Source organism: Tetrao urogallus (genome assembly GCF_951394365.1).
Source record: "Tetrao urogallus genome assembly, chromosome: 3".
Taxonomy (NCBI): Eukaryota; Metazoa; Chordata; class Aves; order Galliformes; family Phasianidae; genus Tetrao; species Tetrao urogallus.
The window spans coordinates 84,587,380-84,595,666 of NC_136815.1; the positions used below are offsets into that span (position 1 = coordinate 84,587,380).

At 43.6% G+C, this 8,287-nt stretch overlaps 1 protein-coding gene across 1 annotated transcript in view; it reads right to left on the bottom strand.

The window, feature by feature from the left end:
• The window catches only part of CAP2 (cyclase associated actin cytoskeleton regulatory protein 2), a gene marked incomplete at its 3' end in the record, with an annotated part of 64,087 nt that extends 58,789 nt beyond the window's left edge, over positions 1–5,298 (bottom strand). The window contains exon 1 of the mRNA XM_079533237.1: positions 5,203–5,298. The remainder of the gene's footprint in view (positions 1–5,202) is intronic.
• Positions 5,299–8,287: the final 2,989 nt, after the last annotated feature.

The window sequence follows — 8,287 nt, forward strand, 5'->3', positions numbered from 1 at the left end:
GATCACAAAGAACAAGTTCATTATTTAATGATCTACTGAAGCAGTCAAGACTTGACAGCTTGTGTAAGCATGATTGACTTAAAATAACCAAGGCAACCCAGTTTCCAAGTACATTCTCCTTTCTATGCTCCTTTTTTTAATGTTACTGCTGCTTATAGTCCTTTGTCTTGTTTTCATTTTCTTCTTTCCATCCAATGAAGTGTAAGAGCTTTAGTGTCTCTTCAATCAACTGATACATAGTGTTCTTATCCACTTCATTTGCTATGTATCAGCATAGTGATTTTCATGTAATCAAGCATCCTAAAGGCCTTACAAGCCATTTAATTACCTGTCACAAGTCCAATTACTGTATGTAAGCAGACTGCCTTGCTGCTCTGAGAAAACACTACATGCAGGCACTGATTTTATTAAAGGGCTTTAGTTCAGTTCATAATAACTGAACAGTAAGATTATTTATGCTATGATTCCAACCAAATTGAATTTGTACTGCTCAAAAGGGTAGTAAACTCCACAAAGCACAAAACCCTACATTGTGTTTCACTACTTCTGGCATGTGACAGAAAAGCAAATGGAGAAAGTTAACACCAAACAAATAGAGTTTCAAACTCTAAAAATACAAACTATGCAATTATTTTTCTCAGAAAAGATGAGACTGTTGAGTTCCTCAGTACCAGGGTTAGTAACAATGTTGTTTGCTGGGAGGTTGGCCTTCCAGAACGCCACCACATCTTACTTTGCTTGCATATCCATACTGAGCAAAAGCTTGAATTTCCTGATTATCAGAGGACTTTCTCCACCATTCACACTGATGGAAATCCCTTCCACTCACGCAGCTATCTCTCATTTCAACCTGCAAGAGCAGGCATGCCAAGTTAACTCTGGAATGCATCCATTGCTTGAACATATCTCAGTTTGAATTCAGAAGAAGCATTCCTCTGGCTGTGCAAAGCAAGTCACTCCGATGCAATCAATCACATTAAGTGAAACAACAGCAACTGTGAGTAACAAAGAGTACTACAAGTAGAAGTATTGGTGGACATCCGTCAGATGTCAGAGTAATTGGGGTTAATTTCAGTCAAGTCAGCTTCTCTAGCTCTCTCCCCAGAATGTCCTGCCACAGTTACCATCTCAGCACTCTGTCTGATGCTCTCAGGCTCTCATGTCCCTGCGTAGCCTACAACCACTGACCCTTCTCTCAGCATGGAGAAGCCAGGAAGGCTGAAGCACACTTTGCCATCCTACTCCCTTCACTCCACAACGACTGTGGCTTTATTGTCTGATCTTCATTGATCACAAAAACTCTACACCTTGGCCTACCTCCCATCGTAAAATCCACACCAGTGATTCTGCAGTGCTACTAGAAATCCTAGAAGTGCACTGTACCTTCATTTCTGATTCAGGATGAAATGGGCACCTCTACTGAAAAAGATCTTTCTATTTCCTGCTGTAATCTACTAAATTCTTAGAGATCCTGTGTTATAATGATAATCCATGTAACCTTGCTCATGTACAAGATCTGAGATGTTCAGCTTCTTATTCCTCCTCGGTTTCAGCCCAGAAAGATGCAATTGGATTCATCTTAGATGTTTATAAGAGTAGCCTTCAGAGGACCCAGAGCTTTTAGGTGAATTACTCAACTATCACTTTTGTCTAAACAATGACACACATGGAAATGTAAATCGTTCCTTGCATTCCTTCCAGGAAGCAACTAATAGAGTATTTAAAATAATAGAAAACATAGCTGTAATGCACAGGATCTGAGCATGTCTTCTTGGAAAAATAAGACATTATTCCATTAGGGACTCGACCATTTACCTGTTTTTTTAATATACACCACATAAAGCCTTTGATTCCCAGAATAGCACTACTTCTGCTTTGGATTTTGAAAGCAATTTCTCTAATCTCTAAGTTTAGGTTTTTTTTTCCTCCTCTGCAACACGTGGGTCAGACACAGCATTCTCCTTTAATATATTCAGGAAAGTATCCTCACTGGGACCTTTTTTGGTAACAAAAACACCCCGAGGTTTGACACAGCATATCCAAACCTCTGCAGGAGAAACAAAGACCAAAGTACTCAGTTTACAGACTAAGGTGTTACATGTGCCATTAAGTCACGCTATCATGGTGACAAAAGTTACAGAAGTTAAAAAGCAAAACAACAAAAAACCCTCATGCTCTTGCTGTACAAAGCTGAATCAGCAGAATCCCTGCCATAGGTGCAGCTGCACTCGTGTGCTTTTGTCATCTCAGTGTTCACTGCTTAGCAGAGGTGTTGATATTCTGGCATAGTTCTAAGAGTGACATTCTCCAAAAATAGCTGAGCCTTTTGAGTTCAAAGCATTTATTTGGGAGTCAGTAAAACACATCTGTCAATAGCACTAATTTTTTTAAAATATGAGAGCAGCTGAAGCTGACTGTATATCTCAGAAAAAATTATACTGATGGCAAGCATTCCTCCTATTGCAAAAGATGCACCTAAAATTTTAGAGAAGACAATTCAAATTATTTCTCTATATTGTAAGTGCTTAATCAAGCAAAAAAAAAAAATTACCATTTTATATGATCTGGCCCCTGGGCAATGTGATCCAGCAGTGGATGTCCCTGTTCACTGAAGGGGAGTTGGACCAGCTGGCCTTCAGAGATCCCTTCCAACTCTAAGGATTCTGTGATTCTATCATAATAAAGTAGCTGCCTGAATAACTGAACTAATTTATACCTGATTTATTGGAGGCATTTTTTTGGTTTTGTTTTTGACCAATGAATATGACAAAGAATATTTTCCTTCCCCGTGCCAGATGATGTACTAGGCAAAACTGCAACTATTGAGTTTCCTACCATTGCGCACATCATTTAAAAACATGAAGGATCACCAAGAATATTTTTTAAGAATATTTTTTAATGGTTGTCCACCATTTTTCTCTCTGGAGTTCAAACCTCTCAGAACGTTATCGTCTCTGACAAGCTACAGATTGCAACATGGAAAGGCCCTGTGACTTGCTCCAGGTAATGTTGCAAGTCAATGTCAAGACTGTGAGCTGAACACAATTGTTCTGCATCCAGTTCTCCTTTCTGCATTATACTTCTTTTTCTAATCCCTGCTAATTCCAATTCCCATGATTTTTTTTTTTTTTTCTGTGGGAATTTTAATTCTATGGTTTTATTTCTAGTTCAGGCTGACTTTCGTATTTTAAATGGCTAAAATAGTTAATACACTGGGACTAGAAATTCTAATGACAAGGGGTTTTGTTAATAAATGGAATCTTAGCATCCTTGACAAGATCATACATATCTTGCCATGTCTTCTCATGATACATCAAGAATCACCACCTTTTTTCCTCTGAACTGAGTGCCATAGGTGACAAAGAATAATGAAAACATGTCATACAACTGCTCTACAGTAATAGTAAATAATGCATATTCTCTTCATTTTTATTTAATTGAGAAAACATATTTTATTCATGACATTTGGAGTTCTGCCTGTCCACCTTCCACATCTGAGCATCGTTCACTTGAGGGGAAAGAAACAAAGGAATCATCAGAACATTCTGAAGACTGACATTTTTGTTATGCCCAAGACCTAAAACGTCACGTTTCTCAGCGTAAATGGCTTTGCTACAGTAGGTGTATTGCTTTTTGTTCTTGGGCAGACCTGCTCAATATAGATTCTCTCACTGTCATGAAACCCCTCTTTTGAAAACACATAGAATCAGAACAGAGTTTTTAACTGTTTGCATAAGAGCTAATTGAAAGGAAATGGTAGGGGACAGTTTGCATAAACTTGGACGTCCAACTATTAGTAATGCTTTAACAGGCCAGCTCTGGGAGTACGGTATTAGTCTCAACTCATTCCATCTAACACTTTTCCTATTTTAAATCATGTTTAAAGTTACATTTCTAAAATAGTCCTATTTTTCTGACCGCAGCTTCACAGAACAATGGAGCCATTGCCACATTTGTCAGATTTAGAAAAAAAGTAATTAAAAAATGAAGTATTGATCCCACTCTGCCTCTTGCAAACTTGACTCCCTTAAATAATTTTACTATTGCAAAATCCTAATTCTATGCAGGATTTTATTTTATTTTCTGAAAACATTTTCTATCATTTGATGACAACCATGCCTAGGTAATACACATAAAGACAGGTATGGGATTGATGTTTTTTTTGAGTTTTTTCTCCAGATAGACTTTGTTTTTAAGATTGCCCCTACTCACTAAGAAGTCAGCATTTTAACTGATTAAAAGCCTCACTGTTGATAAGGTACAGCTCAACAGCAACCCTCAAAGCAAAGGACAGATTTACATTTCCAGCTGGGGTCATGGCAAGCTTTGTGCTTTGTGCTGAGGCTCTGGGGAGTGCTCCTTTCAGATGTCAAGTTACTGCAAACCGCAGCATCTCAGCTTCACAATTCTTGATTTCTGTCTTCCTCCTGCTCCCCCACAACATCCTTCAGGATCTGTGGAATCCCTCATACATGCACGCATTTATACAGATGTTACGTTTTTCTTAAGCTCTCTCTCGCCGAGATCCCGTTTAACCCAGCTCTTTGCTCACAGCTTTACCCGGGGGCTGCTCAGCACCTGGACCTCCGCTCACCTCCAACGCACACCTCCGGCTCAACCAACATTTTGGAGCCCGGCTGAGCAGCGAGCCTTCCAGCTGCCTCGCACAAAATGAGATCACCTCGCGCTGATGGAGAGAGGGGCCGGGTGCGCTGCCAGGTCTGCGTGAACAAGCAGGGGTAATTCCAAGACCCGACAGGGGTCGGGCCGGGGGCTGCGGGACAACCACCTCCACCCCCCGGACTCGTGCTGCTCGAGGGCTCCGAGTCCGACCCCGGAGCGGCACCGTCACCCTCCTGCCGTTTTTCGGGACTTTTTCTCGCCCTCCGGCTACTTCCTCACGACGAGGGCAGCGCAAGGCTGTGCCGCGCAGGTGGCGGCTGACGGGCGGACCAGAGCCGGCAGCCGGGCCGTGACCCAGATGCTCCCGGCGCCCATCCCCGAGCCGCGCGTCCCCGGCCGTGCCCTCATCCCCCCGCAAGATGTCCGCTGCGGCCCAGCCCCTGCCGGGCCCCTCCGCTCCGGCTCGGCGGCGAACCCGCAGCCCCGGGCCCGCCCCAGGCAGCCGGCCGGGGGGAGGTCGGGCCGCTCCGGCTGCTCCCCGCATCCCGCCCCTCCCGGCGCTGTCTGCTCTTGAATTACCTGTTTTGATGACCCGCGCAGCCCCTTTTTTTTTTTTTTTTTTTTTTTTTTTTTTTTTTTCCTCCTTCTCTCTGCAATGACAATCCGTGGCCGGCCACTCGCTCCCCCCCTCCCTCGCCTCGCCTCTCCTCGCCGTCGCTCTCCCTCCTCCTCCTTCTCCTCCTCCTCCTGCTCAGCGGGAGCCGGTGTCAGTCAGTCACATCAGCTGCCCGAGCAGGCAGGGAGAGAAATGCCCGTCGGCTTCCGGGAGTGCCAAATAAAGACAAGTCCAGAAAGAGAGAGAGACGGTGACAGAGACGGAGAAAGAAAGCAAAAAGTGGGTGGAGTGTGAAAATGGAAGAAGAGGGAAAGGCTGAGGTGTCTCTTAGCGGTGACGGCAGCGCGGTGCCGGAGAGGAAATGGCAGCCGTGCGGCATCGCGGAGGAGCGGGCAGCGGCCGGGCTGCGAGGGCAGGGGCACGCAGCGCAGGGGCACGCAGCGCAGGGGCAGCCGTGGCCACAGGTGTGCCGGCCCCGCTTGCCTGCCGAGCACGGCTTGGGCGAGCGGGAGCGCCGTGCGCTGGGAAAGGGGTGCGGGACGGTGTGGGAAGTGTGTGCGGGCAGAGCCAAAGGCGTGCTGCGGACAGTCTGCTGCCTTCTGCGAAGCGGAGTCAATTGCAGGAGCCTGAGCGCTGCGACGGCTGTGTCTGCGCTGGGGTGGCTGCCATACAGCACGTCCTCTCCCTGTAGGCAAACCCACGTGCCTGGGCCTTGCGCGTCGGGCTCTGCGGGCTTCACGCTAGTCTCTACCGCCTGTGACCACATGGGTTCTGCAGTTGTGCGGTGCTCAGCCCTGCGGTCCCAAAGGTGTGTGATCAGTCACCTGAAATCTGCTTCTCCTCCAGGTATTGCTGAGCTGACTTTCTGCACGGAAGTCTTGGGGGAAGAGCACGAGTTCATAGCCTTTAATGAAACAGTTTGCTCTGAAATGAAATAGGAGTCATTAGTCAGTCATAAAAAAAAATAAATGATTGCAAACATTTTTCCAGGTCAGCCTTGTGGCTGTGCAAAAGCTGGTGGCAATTTTCTCTGTCAAATACATAGTTTATTTTAGAAGACTTTGTGTTTGACGTCTGAGCATTTGACAACACTGTAAAATGTAAGATGGAAATACTGGTCTCAATTCTGCAGTTCTTAAATGGGGGCTGTGGAAAACTGTATCATAAAAAAGACGCCATAGCTACAGCAGACCTTAGTGTCTGTACAGAAATGAGATGTGGAAACAGCAGTAAGCAAAAGCAAGCTGACTGCAAGGAGCAGCCTAGGATCAAAACGCTGCTGTGGTCAGTGCTATCATCGGAAGTTGCAAGAAGTCAGAGCTGCAGCTTCCTGTAGACAATGAAGGAACAACTTCTTGGTGTATTTAAAAGAAAGAAAAAGCACACAGATGAAATCAACAGAACAGCTGTTTTTAAATAAGAGTCTTGGCAAACCTTCCAAGTAGGAAAAACATAGTATGAAACTGAGCACCTGGTTGCAAAAATACTCAGGACACAGACAGTGCTTGAGAGAAGCAAGAAAGAAGCTTAGAAGATCTCCTTCTGGAAATGAAGCACAAAAAGTTTAACCAACTGTGGAATAACTAAATGAAAGCTCCAGATCCATATACCGTACTACAGAGAGAAAAAACATTCCAGTACCTTTGCAGTGTCAGTGGGATAAGTGGAAATTTTGGGATGCCAAATGCCCTCCAATTTCTCCAGTGTCAATTTAATTTGAGGAAAATGTGATGCCATTAACTTACAAAACATTTTACAAGCTCTTACTGTAAGAGCACAGTCAAGCACTCCACATCACTCTTTGACATCACAGGCATGTGAAAAGGAGGGGAAAACAGTTGGGCATTTTCTTTACGTGGAACAGTTTACAGGCTACCAGGCTGGCAGATAACTTGTGCATCTGAAGTAAATTCCCTGTAACACATCTTCCCTCTTGACTTCTTCTAGGGCATTTTTAAGCGTAGGAGCTACACAAAACAGTCAAGCTCTTTTGCTCTTTTCACCTCCCCAGGAGGACGTTGGCAGACATCAAAGGCTAAGACTAAGGTAGAGAGGACACAAGAAGTGATAAATTTAGCTAGAAGGGAGAAACAAGAGCTTCTGTAATTGTAAAGTGACCTCATAATAAAGAGGAAACCCAGTGGCAAGTAGAGATGTAAGATGTAGCTCCTGCCTGAAAACATGCTATTAGAGGAGAAAATCTTTCCCGTTTCGGTTTCTACATAAATGAAGACAATCTTAAAAGGCAGTTCTATAAAGAATTTCACAGTTAACTCAAGCCTAGGAACAGCCCCCTACAGGGAAGGAAAGAATGAGAGAGATGCAAATTTTGGACTTTGCAAAATATTGAGTAGATGACATACTATTGTTCTAACCCATCCAGGGAAAAAAAGGAAAGGCTTGGACTGCAATAAAAATGTGTTTTGAAACTGTTTGGCATTGACATCAAGTGAAACACTGAGTGAGGAAAGCCTGGAAGATCAGATTTTGAAGCTGAGTTTTTTTTTTCCTCAGTCTAACAATGCATTCATTTGTTGGTTTATAGGCAGAAAATAAATTGATGCCAGAAATCGCAACATTAAAAGTTAGAAGTCAGAGATTTTTATTTGTATACTTTTTTTAGTACAGAAAGAATCAACAACTGCAGAACCAAAAGGTTTAAAAATCTTCTCAAAAGTCTTCTGAAGTCTTCTAAAAGTCTTTAAAATGTAGATACCACGCATTCATGCTGGAAGAAAAAATAAGTCTTACAATTCCAGTTCATGGCTGAAGTTATGCAGAGCTCTTCTGTGCAAAAAGTGCAGTAAGAGCCCTCTTGCTGAAAGGTATCCAATTAAAATACAGTATGCCATGGAGAACAGTATATGGCATTTAATATAACTTTCTGATTTTTTTTTTCAGTTTTGTTTTTATCTTTGCTCCTGCACACAATCTCTGCCAGGGCTGGTCTATTTCATTTCCTTTTTTAGAAGAATGTATTTCTGAAGTTGTGCAGGGATCCCAAAGTACATGCCGGAAGCTGCTCTAGACACACCAAAATCTCCATAG